Source organism: Lissotriton helveticus, chromosome 3_1 (assembly GCF_964261635.1).
Source record: "Lissotriton helveticus chromosome 3_1, aLisHel1.1, whole genome shotgun sequence".
Taxonomy (NCBI): Eukaryota; Metazoa; Chordata; class Amphibia; order Caudata; family Salamandridae; genus Lissotriton; species Lissotriton helveticus.
Genome location: NC_136061.1, coordinates 2,128,618,695 through 2,128,640,009, shown reverse-complemented (window position 1 = coordinate 2,128,640,009; position 21,315 = coordinate 2,128,618,695).

Genomic DNA, 21,315 nt, shown 5'->3' with positions numbered 1-21,315 from the left:
CCAATGCAGTCCCCTCGGACTGTTTCTGACGTGGTAGGTAAGAGTTCGACAATGGCAGCAAAGGTTGCGAGGGTCCCGCGCTGCAGTAGCCCTCGTGCAAATTTAAATCGCCTCCTGGCGCTTTGCTATGACGCGGTTGTTGGTGCCACGGGGGGACGCTGGGAAACGTAGTCCCCATCACTGGTTGGCCGGTGGAGCAGCGTGGCAGCAAAAGACCCGATGCAGTCCCCTCGGACTGTTTCTGACGTGGTAGGTAAGAGTTCGATAGTGGCTCGGGAGGTTCCGCAGCCCTAGATATATATGTGTATTTACTTTTGAATTTCTCAGCAACTACTGAACGGATTTACACCATTTAACAAAAAGGCACCTTTCTGAACCAAGGGCTACCTCTTTCCAAATTTGGTGTAATTCCGTTCAGCAGTTCGGGCTGTAGCCGTGTCTAAAATGTCCTATGGGAAAGTGCATGGGGAAAACACCTTTTGGGGACCCCCTTTTTTCTCGGCCCCTACTTGACGAATCACCCTGAAACTTTCAGGATAGGAGCGAACCGGAGCTGGCCATAAGTTTTAAAAGTTTTGCGAAGATTCGTCAATCGGCGCCAAAGTTATTGGAAATAGAAAGTCTCTACATTCTGCTCTCCCATTCATGAATCACTAACTACACTAGACAATATATATTAAATCAAACACTTGTCACAATGCCTTGTCACTGCTAGTATTGGTCCAATTGTGTTCTCAGTTCATGCCTCATTGATCACAGATAAATATTTGATTCCTGCTACTCATAAATCAAATAGATAGAGATGTAACAATTCTTTGCTGCAAGATGCACAATTTTCTTCTTCCTTTTCCTCCTTTGCATCTGAATTTTAATTCAACCCCTCACATCTCCTCACAGTTTTTATGGGACACATTACAGGCAGCTACAAGGGGATTTTTCAATGATTTTGTTTCCCCCCAAAAAAGATTTACAAGATAAAGAACATAAAGAGCTTTTGTTTTTTATTAAAACTTTGGAGTACCAGTTTTATTTTTCAAAATCTGAAGTTACCTTACCACAGTTAATCAAAGACAAATTACATTTTCATTACATTTCTATGAAGGAGGCTACCTCTATATTACTTATGAGCAGTGCTTTACACTGTGGGGGCAATAATGAAGTTGGGAGTGTATTGCAGAACTATCTCAAAGTTAGGAAACTGCATTCTCATATTGCCCATCAAAGAGCAGGATATTTTTGAGAATTCGTAAAATTCTATACTGATCTATATACATCAGATGCCTCACCTGGAAACCTATTAGTACATCCTATTTACAATAAATTCTGCAAATAAGGAATATTTATCTGGAATGTTATGCTTTAGAAAGAGATATTTCTTTACAAGAGTTTCTTAATGCACTTCCCTAAAAAACAGGTAAAGCACCTAGGGCCAGATGTAGGTAAATCTCATTTACCGATTCATAAATACCGAATTTTACCGATTTGGTATTTATGAATCGGTAAATGAGATGTAGGTAAAAAATCGGTATTTACCGATTCCGTAAATACCGAATCGGTATTTGCAATTGAATCCTATGGGCCTTGAAGCCCATAGTATTCAATAGCAAATATTGATTCGGTATTTACCGAATCGGTAAAAATACCGAATTGCTAAGGGGGACAGGGTGTCACTTTGAAACCCTGTTGCACCCCTGTAACTGGCTTGTGCACCATGTGGCACACATACATGCCCTTAGGGCATGTCTGTGAGCCACATGGCACAGGTGTACATGCACAGATGTACCTGTACACAAGAATTCGTAATTTACCATGCAATTGTATTGCATGGTAAATACCGAATTCTAAAGGCCCTGTAGCACTGCTAGAAATGCTACCTACATCTCAAAATACATATTCGGTAATTTTACCGAATGGTCAATTTAACGAATCGGTAAAATTTACTAAATCTGTAAATTTACCAATTCTGTAATTTTACCGATTCGCTAAAATTACCGATTCGGTAAAATCACCGAATATGTACGTTTTTTCAGCCCCTACATCTCCATAGCCCAATACCGGTCGGAAACGGCCGAAAATCTGTATTTTTGGCCGTTTACGACTGGTATTGGGCTATCTACATCTGGCCACTAGTCCAGATGGATTTACTGTTGAATTTTCCCTTCACTTCTCTGGCCTACTGATCCCTAAATTGCTATGTCTAACATTCTTCCTCTACTTCTGGTATGCAAGTCGGTACATTTTAGGAGGCTACAATTTGTCGTATCCCAATAGAAGGTAAAAATCCCACATTATGAAAGAATGATCACCCTATATCTCTCAGTAATGTCGATTATAAGATCTTCGCTAAAGCATTAGCATTACAATTAGATCCTCTCTTTCTGCAATTGATTGGGAAGGAACAGGCTGGGTTTGTAAAAGGTATATTAGCCTCTGACAACACACTTCTGTTCTTTAATGTTCTGAGCAAACCCTTGTCAGCCAAATAGCCTTTTGCAGCTATAAATATTGATGCCCAGAAAGCCTTTGAGAGGATAAAATGGGATTTCCTGCTTCAATCTGTACGTTGCGAAAAGAACAATTGAAGGACAGAATGTTAAACAATGTAACACATTCAACCCATTACAGATATCTGGGCATAAATCCATCGTTTTTTGGCTCCCCATGCCATTCCAGTTTAAACCCAGCCATATGTAAATCAGTCTTGACACTGCTCCCCATGGGAACAGTTTAGCCCGAACTGCCAGGCCATGTCCTCCCTGGGCCAGAAATAAGCATTCTGGGACAAGTTTCTGGGTATCACTCCTTCTACGCCAAGCTAGCTTGACACCAGTGGAATGGAGAGCATGAGACTCATGTCTGGGCATACCCGTCCCACATGGGTTGATAAATGTGAAAAGAACAATTGATGGAGAGGCTGTTAAGCAATGTCAAACATTCACCCTGTACAGAGATCTGGGCCTAAGTCACAACCGGGGTGGTGTAGTGAGCAAAAGAACGATGGATTTAACCCAGATCTCTTGACACTGGGTGAATGTTTGATTCATTCATAACTCTTTCCATCATTTGATGTCATAGCACATTTCATCCTATGTGGGATTGGTATTCCCAGACGTTGGTCCCTTGCTCACTGTGCCACTAGATTCAAGATAGCTTGGCTGATGAGGGGTGTTACCCCGAAACCATTCCCAGGATGCTTGTTTCCGGTCCAGGGAGGACCCAGCTTGGCAGTTCGGGCTGGACTGTTCCCATGAGGAGCAGGGTCAGGGCTCATTCAAGCTGGGGTGGTGTAGTGAATGAAAGAACAATGGATTTAACTTAGATCTCTTGACTGAGGGGGAATGTTTGATTCATTCAGCATTCCGTCCATCATTTGTTGCCACAGCACTTTTCGCCCTTAGTGGGAATGCATATACCCAGGCGTGGGTCCCTTCCCCACTGTGCCAGTGGATTAAAGCTAGCCTTGCTGATGAGAGGTGTTACCACAAAACCAGTCCCAGGGTGCTTGTTTCTGGTCCAGGGAGGATCCAGCTTGGCAGTTTGGACAGGAATGTTCCACGGAGGAGCAGGGTCAAGACAGATTTACATATGACTGGATCCAAACTTGGGTGGTGTAGTGAGCAAAAGAGCAATGGATTTAAACCAGCTCTCTTGACCTGGGAGTGAGTGTTTGATTCATCCAGCATTCCATCCATCATTTGATGCTGCAGCACTTTTTGCTCTACGTGGGATGGGTATGACCAGACGCCGGTCCCTTGTTCACTTTGCCACTGGATTCAAGCTAGCTTTGCTGATAAAAATTATGATTCTCCCTATGCTGTTATATATACTTTCCATTATACCAGTGCATTTCCCAATTTGCATTTTTTGAAGAAAATGGTTCTACTACTTCCAAAGTTATATGGCAAAATAAAAATTCTAGATATTGTTATTTAAACTTAAAAAAATATGTAAATTAGAGGGCGGGTGAACTTTCCAGATTGTCGTTGTTCCGCCTCTTTCTCTCCAATATGTCTTGAAAAGTAACAATCCCTGCTCCTCCCTTTTGCTCATCTGGAGGTTATCTCTTTTACATCTCCTTTCCATTTAATGTCATCTCCAATTTGTAAACATACTTGCCATTTATTAAAATCTTGATCTTATCCTGGTGAAAAATCTTGAGATGCCTTTTTGCACTCCCCTTTGTAGTATAAAAAGTTGATAAAACATGGGAATAAAAGATTGTTCTGGAAGTCCTGGAGCGAGCGGAATATAATTGAGTTATTGATTTGTTTCAAGACAATACACCAATCACATTCCTACAGTTTCAGCAGTCTGTTAACTGCCCTAATTCTTTCCAACCTTCCTTTACCCTTTTGATAAATATAGTATTGGATTTCTTGGACAGCATACATTCTTCAGTTTCTTCTGATCAGGATTTGTTAGGTCTTTAAGCTCCCACTCCAAAAGCTTCTCAGACCAATAAATATATTTCCTCAGTTGACTCTATGAGGCCCAGATCTAAAACAGAACAACTTTGGAAAGCAGATTTGGGTTTTACATGGTCAAGAGTGTTTTGAAAACAAAACTGTGGGAAAATGATATAAGACATCCTGAACGGTGAAAAAAAACCCAAACCATATTTGTTGTTTACACATTACTCCTTTGCTTTCCACTAAATTCTCCCTGAGGCCATATGCTAAATGTTGGTCCTGCATTAATCCTAATAGTGATTTAATGCACATGTTGTTTTGGTGCCCACCTACTCTTTCGTTTGGCACAAGATCTGGTAGCAGATCAGTGCAGTCTTTCAGAGCCATTACCCTTATAAGATGATCTATTTCTTGGTAGTTTAATTGATGTTAATGATGCACCTCTTTTTTCTAAAAATAAACTGTTGGACTTGTTTCTAGCTGTTGCTTTTCGACAAATCACTATTAATCAGAAACATTCTTCTAATATTTTATGCAAAGCTTGGTGGCAACGAGTTTGGTCTGCTCATTGATTGGATGGAACGTTTATGTCATTTTGTACTTATAAAGTTAATAGTGATTTATTTTGGTTACCTCATGCCTTTCCTAGATGATAGTATTAGACAGCTATCAGCCTTGTATATTACTAGATAACTTGAAGCCACCTTGAGCTCTTTGATGCTAAATGAGATACCTTCTTTTCAGATTATATGTAGATATACAGTTAGACTATATTTTATAACGTTTCTTTATGGTCCTCAATGTATTAAAGTATTACTGATTTTAGGTAGTATTAAGTTTATTAATGTTTTAATATTTATTCCTGGTAATTTCTCCCCTCTTTCCTGTTCCTTCCCCTATTCAAAGATTCAAACTTGGTTTTAAATTATGGGTTTTGTTTCGTACTTACTTCATTCATTTGATAGTTAACCTTGACAATGTATGATTAGCTAATTTCCTATTTTCTGTTATATATGAAATATTATAAGGTGTATTTTTCACAACGTAACGTGTGGTTCTCAAATAAAGCCAAATTTGAACAAAAACAAACATTAGAATCAACAAATAACTATCATACAACAAATAATATACAACATAAGTTACACATAGTACAGCAAAGAAAATGCAGTTGTAACAAACTGTCTACCCTCCAGCTCTCAGTGAATGCTTGGAAACTATATTTCATGTTACAAGCAGCTAGTATGGCAATATTAGATGCATTCAAACATATATTAGAGTCAACCTTCAAATGCTATGATATGTAATATGTAGTTTTTCACTAGATTTGATCCAATTCTAATAATAGCTAGAATTGCACTGGCTGAGAATGTTGAAGAAATAATTTATAGCAGTAGACTAAAATAATATGCTCTGAGATTGAAGCATGAAATGAATAAAGATAGGAAAATAACAATCTAAAAGCACAAATGTATCAGGTTAAGTACTGATAACTAACTCTACAAAGGATTTGGGCATCTGAACATCTCTTACCTGAGTGCTCCCGTTTCACAGAACCACACCAGGAATGAAACTCGGCACTCAACTGATTCACTAATCAGTGAGCACCATGAAAAACATGAGGATCCGAACCACTAAGCAGTCCCCTGAATACGCACTGAGCACCTTTGTTCTGCTCAAGAACCATAAGCAATAACATACCGATGATGTCTAACAGAAGCTACCTCAGAAACCCTAAAATGGCAGTCAAAAAGACTTGCCAGTTCTCTTTTTGCCGAAAAGGGTTCATTTATTTTTGGGGCTAAAGGTATTTACCCAGTGTGATCCCAATTGTACTGGGGTGAACACAACACTGTCTCTTTCTTTATTTCAGTATCTCGTCCCCTCTCTTCCCATATCTACCCCTGAATTCGTCCCTCTCAACCTATCCCCACATGATCACTTTCTCCCCCTCCTCTATCTCTCGCTCCATCATCCTCCTCTCCCTGTCTTACTCAGCCCTCGATACCTCTCTCTATAATTATTGTTCTGCCTTTCTCTAACATACTCTTGCCACTCTCTGTCTGCCTCTCTCTCCTCTTTCTAGCTCACCTTTCTCTACTTCTTCTTGTGTCTTTTTCTCTATCTTGTTGTGTCTCTCCTCTCTCTGCTTCCTTCAATCACATAATCCCCACCCTCACTCTCTACTGCACTTCTTCATTTACCAATTTTTCTGAGTACCTTTGTCAGCTCTTTCTACCACCTTTTCCTCTCTTTGCCTGCCTCACCCATCTTCCTCTCTCATGCCTCTCTTCTTACTTTGCCTCACCTCTTTTATCTCACTTTTATTTACTTCCCTCTGACTCTCTCTCTGTCAATCTCGACCAATCCCTATATATTTATGTGACTGTGACTCTCCATCTCTGCTCTTCATATGTCACTTCTTTTTCAATACATATATCTCGACTGCACCTCTTTCTACATGTTTCTTATCACTTCTTCTCCCTCCACCAATCTTTGTGCTTATGGCTACATGCCTACCACTAAGTACCCTGCCTCTACCTTGCGCTATCTGGGTGACCCCTCTCTCTGAACCTCACTGCTCCGTTTCCATCTCTTCTCTCTGTATTTCAACCTCACCTCTAAATCAACCTCCTCTGTGCTTTTTCTCTCATTTCTATAGCTCTCCACTATCTAACCTCTCACACTTCTCTCCACCTAAGTACTATCTACCACACCTCTTTCTTCATCTCATTTCTCTCTCAAATCACTCTTTGCTGAACATTCCAATCTATATCACCATTCATTCACTACTTCATGCCTCCACATCCTCTCTCTTTCTTTCCGCCTCTGATGCCTCTACCTTGACTCACTACTGACAGTTTGCCTGTCTCTCACCTCACTACTGTCTCTCTAGCTTGTTTCTCCCTATACTTCTCTCACAACCTCACCTTTCTACTGTCTTCCGATACTTCTCTCTACTGTCACATCTTTCACATTCACCTCTCTTGCTACCTTAGCTCTCTCTCCACCACTTGGTGTTGCCCACACTCTGTTATTTTCAAATGTGATTGTCCCTGTCTTTAGCTCCATCGACTTAACTCTAACATCTTATCTATTTCTTCACTCTTTTACTCTACCTAGCTGCTCCTCCTTCTGCCTCTCTGCATCCTTCTTAATGGCTACCACACATTTCTCTCTTGATCTTACGGGGCACATCAGCAAAAGAAATAGGGCGAAAATATTATCTCCCATTTTTTGACTTATAAAGCCAAAAAAGCAGAGATAAGGCCCTTGATAATATGCCCCTACTTCTCTTCTTCATATCTCTCTTTGTCACCCATCCCCCTCTACTGCACCTTCAAGTTATACATTCTGTTTACCTCTGTTGTTCTCCTGTCTTCTTGTGGAAAAGTAAATTTTGCCATGTTCTGTGTCCCTACGCCTCATCCATCATATGTTATGTGTGCATGACCAATATGCATATGTTATTCCCCATGTCCGATTAATGACGCAATTCCAGTTGTGTCCATCTCTGATATGTCATTTTCCAGTCCTCGTGAATACTACGAATATCAGGCCTATGTAAAGTTATGTTGCCACGTTTCTCAGTGTGCACGTTATTCCATTATAAAGTCCCCGTTTCCAGGCCTCAAAAGGGCCCGGACATCAGATTCAGCTCCTGTCTCCTGAAGCCTCGCTGAGGAGCGATACAGCCCCCACCTGTATCCTCGACCTTTCACTTACTTCCTGCCTCGCAGAGCCCGGTGCAGCCCGGCTCTGCCTCTGAGTCTGCCAAAAGTATGTTATAGTTCCAGTTATCGGTTCAGTCCTCCTTCTTTGCATTCCTAAAGCTACTGAACTGCATCAATAGTTTCCGTCATTGTCTAGCCTTCTCGTCTCCATGTTAGAGAAATACTGTATTTAATGGTCATTTAATATTCTTCATCACGCACTACATGTAGAATAATGCATGGTCCAGTCTTAGAATCAAGTTAGCTTTTCCCCTCATGACTCCTAGTTTATATCAACATGTTCTCTAAACATTAGATACCAGATAGGGTTTAGGTACATGTCGCTCCGACCCTCCAGACTCTAGGTCTCTGCTCCTAGCACAGAGTTCGTAGCCCCCAGCTTCTCCTAGTAACACGTCATTGCCAGTTTTCGCGCACCATTAGGTTAGAGGTCCCGGCTCCTTAGGTAGCCCCCTCCTATGTTTCCGCCCATTCATGACATATTCTGTTACGTTTTCATCACATGCCTAAGTATACTCCCAGTTACACCTCTTTTTACTGTTATCTTTCGCGACTGCTACGCGTCACTCCTTCTGCTCCACCCACTGCTACGCCTACTGCAATGTAATGCTATGTGTTTGCGCTATGTATATAAGTTGATGTATTGTTATTAAAAGTTAGCGCGCTCATCCCAGATCAAGCCCCGGCAGCTGCTGGGCCCCAGTTGTCCTGCTGGGCCCTGTCACTCTGTTCCTATGCAGGTTGTCCTGATCCTGTCCTTATGCTGTAATAAACCTGCAGAAACTCCTACTACCTCGAATCTTGACTCTTATTTATTGAGCTATCTGTTATGCTATATGCTTAGTCAAAAATAGGGTATTATTTATTTATTTACCACATAATGGCGCCCGAACAGGGACTTGCCCTTTCCCCACGCGTCGGTGAAGCCACGCCGACCCCCTGACCCTCTGCAGTCGTGACGGAACTCTTCTGCGCAGTGGCAGATATTTCTGCTCAAGTATCCCTCAGGCCCACGGAGGAGACGGAGGAGGCGGTCCAGCATCCGAACGAGACGGTGGAGGAACGCGGCGAGTCCCGACCAGAGCCCAAGCCGAGAGTCCAAGGTCCGAGGTATCCGGAGGCCCACCCGTAACTGAAGTCCGAAGTCCGAAGTTCGTCGTCGTAGCAGTCCAGTCCCGTCCGAGGCCTTCCGTTCCGTGCTGCCCGGTGAGTACCATTGCTGGGGTAGTATCTAGACAGGGTCAGTCTAAATTGACTCTGGTCCGTGGGTTGGTGGTACCCAAGCCCACAAACGAAGTGTTCACCTAGGTGGATACGGGTCTTGATGCGTTCCTTTATGGGACCGGTATGTTCCGTACTGTTATAGCAGTGCATCCAGTAACTCTAGTCTGTTCCGTTCTCGAGAAATTCTTGTATTTCTGTTCTCAGTATTCCAGGTAATATTCTGTTCGAACTGTTATTTATAATGTTGTTCAATGTATTTCCAATGTCATGGTATGCCTGAATTGTTTTCCCAATTGTTATTGTTTTTCGTGTATTGTATTGTGTTCCGATTCAAGTTTACAATGCCGCTCTTTTCAAGATTACGTCAGTTAAAAACTAGAAAGGGTTTATTAGAAGAAGCAGTTCCTGTCCCGCCCAGGGACAGTCCAGGTCATTTTATGTATCAGAAACATGGCATAAGCGCCATATTGTATCTAGATTTATGGGTAGAGTATACCAAACAGTTAGAAGAAAAGTATAGATGGCCCGTATCGGGTACATGGGATGCCGAATGTATCATGCGAGTAGAAGAAGCATTATGGAAAAAGAAAGCCAGACAGTCACAGAAAGATGCCATCGAGTTATGGCGTAAAGAAGCTCATAGAAGAACGGAAAAGGAAGTCAGAAAGTCAGAGTTAAGTAGAGAATCCCAAGAACGAGCCCAAGAAAGAGAATTAATCGAGATAGGTGAACGAGTCAAAGCCGAACAGTCAGACAGACAGAGGCATGCCCTTATTAAGGGTATGTATCCTCTTCTTGCCGAGGGCTTGCCAAAAGCGACCCCAGAGGCATCCAGTAATTTCCCGCCGCCATTAGTTCCGACCAAGCTACGTCACAAACAGACCGCAGCTGATATTTTTATTTCGTCCTATTTGGACGACACCGTCCCAGAATATGCAAATCCTGTTCGCGCTCCGCCAGTCCCTGTAAATCAGGCACTTCCCGCTCTTCCAGACACCGGAGTACCTGCTACGGTACCCCCGGTCCAGCCAGCGTTTCAACTTCCCGCTCCGCCACGAAGAATGTCAGTCGACGATTCTAGTCTAGGGGCCGCAGGAGGAGGTCCTCCTCAAACCCCGCCGCCACACAAGCGTTTAACGTTAGCCGAATTACATGCACAAGCATCACAGCGTACGCCTAGATATCAGTCTGTTGCAGAAATAAGAAAATCCCTTGCCGAATGTTGCTATGATCCAGTCCCAGGCGAGGATAATATGGTTTTATATTCATTCCGCGTAAGAAAAGTGACCGAGTATCTAGTCACCTTACCGAATATGAAAGAAGATCTAGACAGAATATATCGTTTCATCCGTACAGGGGATGATCCAGAAAGTATTGGCGAGATTATGTCTCAAAGGAAAGCCGAGATTCAGCTCATGATATTAAAGTTCCTGATCAATTGTCTAATAAGAGAACAAGATTACCCGTCTAAAGATCCCGCCGAAATGAGAATCCTGACAAGGTGGAGTGATAATATAGCCGAGGGTAAGCACAAGACCGTCGGTGCTATGGAGAGTATGTACAAGAAAATCCGTAAAGAGATAGTAAAGATACACGAACAGCGTAAAGCAGCACAAGTAAGCGAGAAAGAAAGTATCTCTGATCCTGAAGAGGAAGACGAGAATTCCGCCAGAATAGCGTATGTAGGAAAATCTAGATTTCCAGATCGTCATTTACGTCTAGAACACAAGTCTGTTTTTCATCATCCAGCACCAGAACTAGGTTCTCTAGAACAAGTATTTCAAGCTACCGATCACATTCTGAAATCACGAATCGGTTATAGCGAATTAAGTACTATGCATGAACAAGAACTAGCCTGATCAGCAGTCCGATGGATTACTGATTCTACCACTTTTCCAGACGAAATAGTGGCACAAATGTTTCTGAAATTGCCCCCAGCCGAGCAACGACTGGTGGGTATGTATATGATCCAGCACCTCATCACTCTGTATGAGGGTCAACATTCTGATCCAGGTCCGTTGCATGATATTCTGAACGAGTTACTCCAGTATAGATGGAGAGGTCTAGGTACCGATTTAATTAGTGTCATCTTAGAACAGCGCCACAAATATAGAACGTTCCTGAACCCGCATTTTGTTCATGTCTCACCCCCAGAAAGTAAATCATTCTACATAGACAGACAGAATCCGTTACGAGAGGTCCACCCAGTCCAAGGGGCGGGTGGCGTAATGCAACGAGTGTTTGTATACACTCCGATTTCAAAGATGGAACTTCTTGAAATGAAGAAATTAATTCCCTGTCATGACAAAGATCCAGCAGGGTTCCATAGAGAATTAAAAGACATGCTCCGTATGGGAGAATATACTTACCCAGATATCATTAAAATGTTAAAGGTCCTGTTACCCGCAGGGGTGTATGAAAAGCTAAAGGAAAAGGAATGGGAGGTGGGAGAGAAAAAGATCGATTGGGCAGCTCTAGAAGCTGAAGACAAGGCACGAGTACCAGGTACCGGTCTTGGAGATAAATGTAAAGAATTACCAGAATTACTGATTCAAGTTTTACCCAGATTATTGACAACTAGGAAGGAAGACTGGGATGCAATCTCAGCCTGTAAACAGAAACAAGATGAAGATATTAGTGATTTTTATTCTAGATTTGAAAAATGTTTTAGTATTAACAGTGGTCTCAAGACAAGTAGTGAGTCATACCCTCACCTTTTCGTTACCAAATTAGTCGAGAATTCAAGTCCACAAATTAAAAACCGAGTTTTGAAAGTCGAAAGCACCTGGCAAGCAAATACCCCGTCCCAGATGCTCCAGATGCTCCAGTATCACCAGAATAGAATCAGGGAAGAGCAAGAACACGAGAGAAAACGTATGAAAGACACGAAAATGAAAGTGCTAGTTGCACAATCTGTTCCTCAAGACAGTCAGAAGAGGGGTCCAAATCAAGCCAGTCATCCTGCAGCTCCCGTTAAAGGGAACTGCAATTATTGTAAACAGCCAGGTCATTTTATAAACGAGTGTGCAGTTCTGAAACATAACATAGCTACTGGTAAGACTAAAGAAAGACCACGTCCGCCTAGACAAGAAAAAGTTTCACAGACTCCTCAGCCACAGAATGCACAACAGACAGTTACAGTACCGCAGCCTATTGCTGCAACACAGCACGTTACATCGCAGATGTACCAGTATGCTCAGACAGAGTATCCAGAGTACCAGCCATATTCATGAAACAGCCTAGAGAGGGAGGTAGGCTTGCCTCTCATCGAGATACCAGTAGATCAAGAAGGTCCCTATGTTCATAGTCAAGTATTAGGGAAAGACAGAAAGTTTTTGATCGATACAGGGGCAAGTAGGACCACAATTAGTCATGCCGAAGTTCCAGGGGCTCCGCTCTCAGGCTCAAGAAATGTTTCCCTTGGATTTTCAGGAAAGCCAATAGTTAATGAGATATCTAAGCCAGTTACTCTAGAAGTAGGTCCATTGTCCCGTACTACTGATCTGTTACTTACTAAGTCATGTCCAGAAAATCTGTTAGGCATTAAGACACTGAAAGAATTAGGTGCAGTTATTTGCTGTTCCCCAGAGGGAATACGTCTGTTCCTACGTGACTTTAAGGGTCACTATGTATTACGAGATTTTGATTCAAGATTGTCTAATGTTCCACAGCACTTATGGGCGCAAGGTCCAACTGATGTAGGTTACATGCAAATCACACCCCATCGGGTGACTCTCAAACCAGGTGTAGTGTTACCCCGAATCAGACAGTACAGATTGCCACCCGAGGCTGTAGCAGCCTTATCCAAAATTATTGACGAGCTCATGGCTCAAGGAGTAGTTGTAGAAACTGACTCCAATGTATGCAATTCTCCGATCATTCCAGTCATGAAACGTACTGATCCGAATGCACCCCCAGTATATCGATTAGTGATTGATTTACGAGAGCTTAATAAATGTATTATTCCTCAGTACCCAGTTGTTCCAGACATCTCTTCCCTGTTAACTGCCATTGATTCCGAAGCCATGTTCTTCACTGTTATTGACCTCAAGAATGCATTTTTCAGTGTTCCAATTCATCCAGACAGCCAGTTTCTTTTCGGATTTTGTTTAAATGGAAGAAGCTATATGTTCACACGCGCTCCTCAAGGTTTCACTGAAAGCCCTAGTATTTACAGTCAAGCACTAAAGAGACAACTAGACAATATTCACATGCCAACTGACACTGCCCTGCTCCAGTATGTCGATGATCTACTGATCACAGCCCGTTCTGAACGTGCTTGCGAGCGAGCATCCCTTACAGTTCTGTATTTTCTAGCCGAGATGGGGCACAAGGTGTCACCTTCGAAGCTTCAATTCTGTGTCCAGCAAGTGGTATACTTAGGACACTTACTGTCCAAGAGGGGTAGGCAGTTGACACCAGACCGTATCCAGTTAATAGCGAGTCTTCCCCAGCCCAGAACCCAGAAGGAGGTACGTGCTTTTATCGGCCTTACTTCTTATTGTAGACAATGGATTCCCCAGTATGCATTTCTAGCCAAGCCACTGATACAGTTAACGACACAGGAGGCAGCCGTATCGACTGTCCTCCCTTGGACATCTGACCATACACTTAGTTTCAACGAGTTAAAGAAAGCCCTATGTCAAGCTCCAGTTCTAGCCACACCGAACTACAGTAAGCCTTTTACACTTTTCGTTACTGAACGTGAAGGTACAGCATTATCTGTTCTTACACAAGATCAAGCAGGACAATACAAGCCCTGTGCTTATTTTTCGAGCACATTAGATCCAGTCGCCCAGGCGTTGCCTGCGTGCCTCAAATCAGTTGCAGCCACAGCACTAGCTATCAGACAAAGTGATTCCATAGTTTTAGGACATTCCCTGACAGTACAAGTTCCACATTCCGTGGAAGTTCTTTTAAACCGAACACAAACTCAGCACTTGACAATTGCACGTTTAACAGGTTATGAATTGACACTGTTCCAGCCACACATAGAAATCAGACGCTGCAACGTCCTGAATCCTGCTACACTGTTACCATCAGTTAGTTCAAATCCTGACCCACATGATTGTGTGGAAGTAGTTAACATTACGACAAAGCCAAGACAAGACCTGACAGACATTCCGTTATCAGATCCTGACCTGACACTTTATGTGGATGGTTCATGTATGAGAACTAGTACAGGAGAACTAGTCGCCGCGTACGCAGTAACTACTGACACTGAAGTTATTGAAACACACCGTATTGATACCCTGTCCGCTCAAGCAGCAGAGCTAGTCGCTCTGACACAAGCCTGTATACATGCCAAGAACCTGAAAGTTAATGTTTACACAGATTCACGTTACGCATTCGGAGTTGTACACGACTTCGGAGTGCTCTGGCAGGAGAGAGGTTTCATGACTTCTCATGGAACCAAGATTCAGCATGGTCTCCTTATTCAAGCCCTGTTAGATGCCATACATTTACCGACATCCATTGCTATCATGAAATGCAAAGCACATACGAAAGTTACAGACATTATTTCCCAAGGTAATGATCTAGCAGATCGCACAGCCAAACTTACAGCACAGACTCCAGACGTTCCAGTTAACATGACACTTACTCCAGATCCGACTACATGCATGACAGTTAAGGACCCTACTCAAGATGTCATAGATATCCAGTTACATGCTACCCCCGATGAAATCAAGAAATGGTCTGAACAAGGAGGGGCCCAGACAGATCAAGGATGGTTAACGAAGGGTAGAGCCACATGGTTTCTCCCCGATTCTATGGTTCAAGTCATTATCAATACCGCACATAGTCCAGCACATTTAGGAGAAAAAGCTATGTTAGACAGTATCCAGAACATTTGGTTCAACAAGCATTTACGAGCTGCAGCCAAGCAGAAAGTCCGTACCTGTATGATATGTTGTCAGTTTAATCCAGGTAAAAGTGTCCCGGTGGAACAAGGTGGTTTCCAGCCCCCTGACCACCCTTTTGAGGTCCTCCAGATGGATTATATTCAGATGGAGCGATGTCGAGGTTTCAAGTATGTCCTTGTAGTTGTATGCGCTTTGTCCAGGTGGACAGAAGCATACCCAGTCCCAGATTACACAGCCGCGACCACTGCCAAGCAGTTGGTTCGTGAATTTTTCCCTAGGTATGGACTCCCTAGAGTCGTATATTCTGATAACGGTCAGCCATTCTCCTCAGAGTTAATGAAGCATGTTTCCCTGTTGTTAGGGTACCAGTGGAAGTTTCATTGTGTACGCCATCCTGAAGCAGCCGGTCTCGTAGAGAGACATAATCAGACCCTGAAAATCCGTATTGCCAAAGTCTGTAAAGAAAAAGGTGTGGACTGGCTAGTAGCTCTGCCAGTCGCTTTGTTTTATATGCGCATGGTCGCACATTCCAGATCAGGTCTGTCCCCGTATGAGGTCGTATTCGGCCGCCCCCCTAACATGTGGGGTACTCCTAGACCCCGAAGTATTACTGATGTTTCATGTAATATGCTGACAGATTACCTAGCTTCCTTGATGTCTGCCCTCAACTCATGTCGTTCACAGGTTGCTGCCGCCTTTCCAGACAATACCGAGGTGGCACCACATGAAATCGTTCCAGGCTCCCTAGTGATGGTCCGGAATTTCGACAGATCAAGTCCGCTGGAACCACGTTGGAAAGAGCCACGTCAGGTCCTCTTGACCACCCGTACTGCCGTCAAGTTGGAAGGCAGAAAAGGATGGATCCACCTGTCTCATGTTAAACTTTTTAAAGGACTGAAATCCGTTTCTAAAAACATTTCCCAGGATTTGAAGGACTGCCAGAATATTGCTCTTAAGGACTGTCCCGCACAAGACATTATTACAACCCCTCCCTTGTTAGAGAAAACTCCGCAACAGGAGTATAAGTTAAAGCTCAGGTCTAGTAAAATAAGTCAGTCAGTTTGATTGTATAAGTCCTCCCCTAGGTGAAACGGTTAGACTGTTTCTGATATGTATAAAATAGACCCCCATAGTGAGAGAGTCAGTCGAAGTTCAATTCAATGTATCGTTTTTCTGAGTTTCGTATTATTCATCAGCATAATGATTTCCTGCACCAGCTATGCGTTCTATCTGTATTGTCCAGTTCCTCATGTAAATATGTCTGCTAATGCTACAGTAGAGCACACGTTTAGTGATCTGCCCCCTCACGAATATTCATACCGCCTCGCTATGCGCAACAATTCTTTCATCCGTATGTTACATTATTCGCACCAGACCAGCAATGCCACTAATTGTTGGGTGTGTGGTCGACTCCCCCCTTTTCAGACACCGAAGGGAGTTCTGCCACTGTTTCCTTATCCATTCTCACACAATGGTTCGTGTGGAGCATGGTCCACGTTAACGTCATCCTCAACAGATATGTCTTTTCTTAACAGTACATGTTTTCCAGACAAGCAAGGTCTCCCCCACAGAACAGGTTTAGATCTAGAGAATGAAGTGTATAATTTAGGTAATTATTCGTCGAATTTCATGGTCCTGAATGTTCAGTCTGATACTACTCCAGACTTACCTGCTATTTCAGTACTACCAGTCAAAGGTGAATTATGTGTCCGTAATTATGGTTCTGTACATGTAGGACATAGTGAATGTACTACTGTTGTCAAGTATAGTGACAGTAGGAAATCTATTTTTAAAGCTTCACGCCATTCTTATTTTATTTGTGGTCAAACTGCATATGTTCGTCTGCCCCTCGATTGGGAGGGAACCTGTTACATTGCCTTCCTACTGCCACCTGTTTTCCTAGCCCCATCTGATTATCACAGAAACACACATCTAGTACACATTAGACATAGAAGGGAGTCCCCAATTGTCGATTATACTGAAACTACTCTAGAACAGTATACAGATTTCAATAAAGGTTTCTTCTTCTTTGTAGGACCTGTCCAGAATAGTAAACTGATCCGTAGGTTAACCAGAACCCTTGAAGCTGTAGTAAATGAGACTGCCTCTGCTCTAGGTAACTTAACCGAAGAACAATCTGCTATGAGATTTGTCGTTTTGCAAAATCGTCTCGTCCTTGACGTCATACTGGCCGATAGGGGCGGGGCCTGTAGAGTCATCGGATCTAGTTGCTGCATTTTCATTCCAAATAACGCGCCGTCTGTTTATTCAGCTATAACCAGACTCCATAAAATTGCCCATCTGTTACATCAAGATCCAGGCACCTGGACATGGTCCGATTGGTTCTGGAATATAATTTCCGCATGGGGATGGAAAGTCCTGTCCTTTTTAGGTATTGCAGTAGCGATCATATTCAGCTGCTGCCTCTGTATACAATGTGGCCCTGCGATTTGCGGCATTTGTGCTACCTCTTGTATTCCTAGTCCCAAGCCCCGTTCTAAATCCCGTTCCAAGACAATTCGAGACGAGCAAATGATACTGTATGAAATGATAGATGGTATCATGAAAATTGATGTTTCCTGATGGAAACGTAGTGACAAGGAGGGAATGTGGAAAAGTAAATTTTGCCATGTTCTGTGTCCCTACGCCTCATCCATCATATGTTATGTGTGCATGACCAATATGCATATGTTATTCCCCATGTCCGATTAATGACGCAATTCCAGTTGTGTCCATCTCTGATATGTCATTTTCCAGTCCTCGTGAATACTACGAATATCAGGCCTATGTAAAGTTATGTTGCCACGTTTCTCAGTGTGCACGTTATTCCATTATAAAGTCCCCGTTTCCAGGCCTCAAAAGGGCCCGGACATCAGATTCAGCTCCTGTCTCCTGAAGCCTCGCTGAGGAGCGATACAGCCCCCACCTGTATCCTCGACCTTTCACTTACTTCCTGCCTCGCAGAGCCCGGTGCAGCCCGGCTCTGCCTCTGAGTCTGCCAAAAGTATGTTATAGTTCCAGTTATCGGTTCAGTCCTCCTTCTTTGCATTCCTAAAGCTACTGAACTGCATCAATAGTTTCCGTCATTGTCTAGCCTTCTCGTCTCCATGTTAGAGAAATACTGTATTTAATGGTCATTTAATATTCTTCATCACGCACTACATGTAGAATAATGCATGGTCCAGTCTTAGAATCAAGTTAGCTTTTCCCCTCATGACTCCTAGTTTATATCAACATGTTCTCTAAACATTAGATACCAGATAGGGTTTAGGTACATGTCGCTCCGACCCTCCAGACTCTAGGTCTCTGCTCCTAGCACAGAGTTCGTAGCCCCCAGCTTCTCCTAGTAACACGTCATTGCCAGTTTTCGCGCACCATTAGGTTAGAGGTCCCGGCTCCTTAGGTAGCCCCCTCCTATGTTTCCGCCCATTCATGACATATTCTGTTACGTTTTCATCACATGCCTAAGTATACTCCCAGTTACACCTCTTTTTACTGTTATCTTTCGCGACTGCTACGCGTCACTCCTTCTGCTCCACCCACTGCTACGCCTACTGCAATGTAATGCTATGTGTTTGCGCTATGTATATAAGTTGATGTATTGTTATTAAAAGTTAGCGCGCTCATCCCAGATCAAGCCCCGGCAGCTGCTGGGCCCCAGTTGTCCTGCTGGGCCCTGTCACTCTGTTCCTATGCAGGTTGTCCTGATCCTGTCCTTATGCTGTAATAAACCTGCAGAAACTCCTACTACCTCGAATCTTGACTCTTATTTATTGAGCTATCTGTTATGCTATATGCTTAGTCAAAAATAGGGTATTATTTATTTATTTACCACATTCTGTGCACTTTCATGTCGCTTACTCAGCCGAGCTGGAGATCACTGTCTATGCAGGCGATAATAGCCAGAGCAGAGGAGAGACAAGGCAGGGAAAAGTATTAGAGAGAAAAGGTTCCAATTTCTCTCAATGGAATACTAAAATCCCTTGGTGCGCTGCTTCGAATTTTTTCTACTCCAGATAGAGGGCGGTTGAAAAAAGTGATTAGGGATAATAAGGCAATCAAAGTTACAATTTCAAGTGCTATTTATGTTTTAAAAAACATATTATTCACTCGTTGGCTTAACCAATCAACAAGCCAACTTTACCTTTTCCTTTTTTTGGAATAGGATCCACATGCTGGTTAGACATTGCACTCCACATAAAATATTGCTGCTGCCTGGAAAACCTAATTTGGACCAATGCCTTTTCAATGTTTCTTTTGGCACTATTTGCCTGGCAAAGCCAAGGTATCTAGAACTCATGGCTGTTTTGCGTGCCCCACTTTTAAAGTACACCTCTGTTATTTAGCATAGTGAAGACTTGAATTAGCGAACAATGGGGCATATTACCAAGCTATTGCTTGGTTAGAGAGAAAATTTTACCGCTAAGCTGCGGCGATTTTTACCGCAGATAAACCTTGGTATTACCAAGGTTTATCGCAAATGCGATAAAAAACGGCCGCAATGCATGAATATCGCTGAAAAGTCAGCGATATTCATGCATTACGAGCTAATGCTCTTCGCCATGTTATCCACCTCCCATTGGATAACATGGCTAAGAACTGCTCAGGGGCAGGTGTTAGCTTTTGGAGATATTCGCGCTTAGCGCGAATATCTCCAAAAGTTGGTAATAGGAGATAGCGATGTTAGCGACTGTTTCCAGTCGCTAACATCTTGGCACGCCCACTTTGCATGTCATTAGTGATAAATATCACTGACATGCAAAGTGGGGCCCAAGATGGTCGCTATCTCCTACTAGCTGTCGCTAACTGGTGTTAGCGACAGCTAGGTAGCTTTCTTGGCTTTTAAAGCCAAAAAAGCGGAGATAAACCCCCTTGATAATATGCCCCAATGAGTATTAGGAAAATGTCTTTCCCAAGGCTCCAAAAATTCTTAAGATTTCATTGCCACCTACTATTCTGCTGCTCCCCATAATGAACTAGTAAGTGCACATTTGGTTTAGACTGCGAACCAACGCTACACTAACGTGGCGCATCTATTTATTCGAGGTTTTAAGTTAAAATAACCAAACTGTGAAGATTTCTGAGTAAAATGCTTGTATTTCAAGTCTTCCTACTAGTATTCTTCCCAATAGAAACACATTTTATTTACCTACATTCTGCAGAAACCACTTATCTTCCATAAGAAGTAGACCACTTACCAGCAGCTGCGTGCAACTTGCAAAATTATTTCTTGGAAAATAATGCTTCAAAGTAACCACAGATTGCATTATGGCGGAAAACGTAGTTACTCATCACAGCTTAAAAGTAACACTCTTATGCCGTGGTTCAAAAAGTGACATATCCACTGCGTATTTGGTCACATTTTACGAGTAGTTAAAATTCCAGAATAAGGTTGACTGCTGTTATTATGTTTCGCGTCTGGTTGTAAAATAAATTCCCGTAGGGCCCAGACCACATATGTTAAGGGCGGAGGCTAGTCCGAAGGCATTGGCACAGACGTAGGTTGTCGGATGTAGCGTGACCACACAAAACAGCCCTCCGATTTTGCATATGGTATCATTAATATTTCTGTTGCATGCAAAACGTATATTAATTTCTACTAATAATGGCATTTCGTATTGAAAAGCAAACCACACGGAAATGCACTAACACCATTGATTTGTCCAATTTGTACTTCTGAAAAAAAATTAACTTGATTGATTTGTGCTTTTATGTTGTAGACACTACAAACTCACATTTCACCAAGTAATTAAAGATATGTAAGCTGAATCACAAAACCAATTTTGAGTACTAGATAGTATTTTAAGCACTCTTGCAATGCATGACTTTATTAATCAGCTCTGAAACGTCCAACTCACCACTAGAAAAAGTGCAAAGAGGGCACAGTCAATTCTATTAGAACTAATTGAACATGACTATTCCCTGAATATTTACATTTTAGATGTTTCGGACCAGTTCACAAATGCAAACAAGAGACTGTATATAAGAAAGTACTACTTTACATACTCCAAAGTTATTTTTAAAGTCAATTTAAACTGTAGCGCATCAGAACAATTATAGAAACATCACTTAAAACAATAGCCAGTA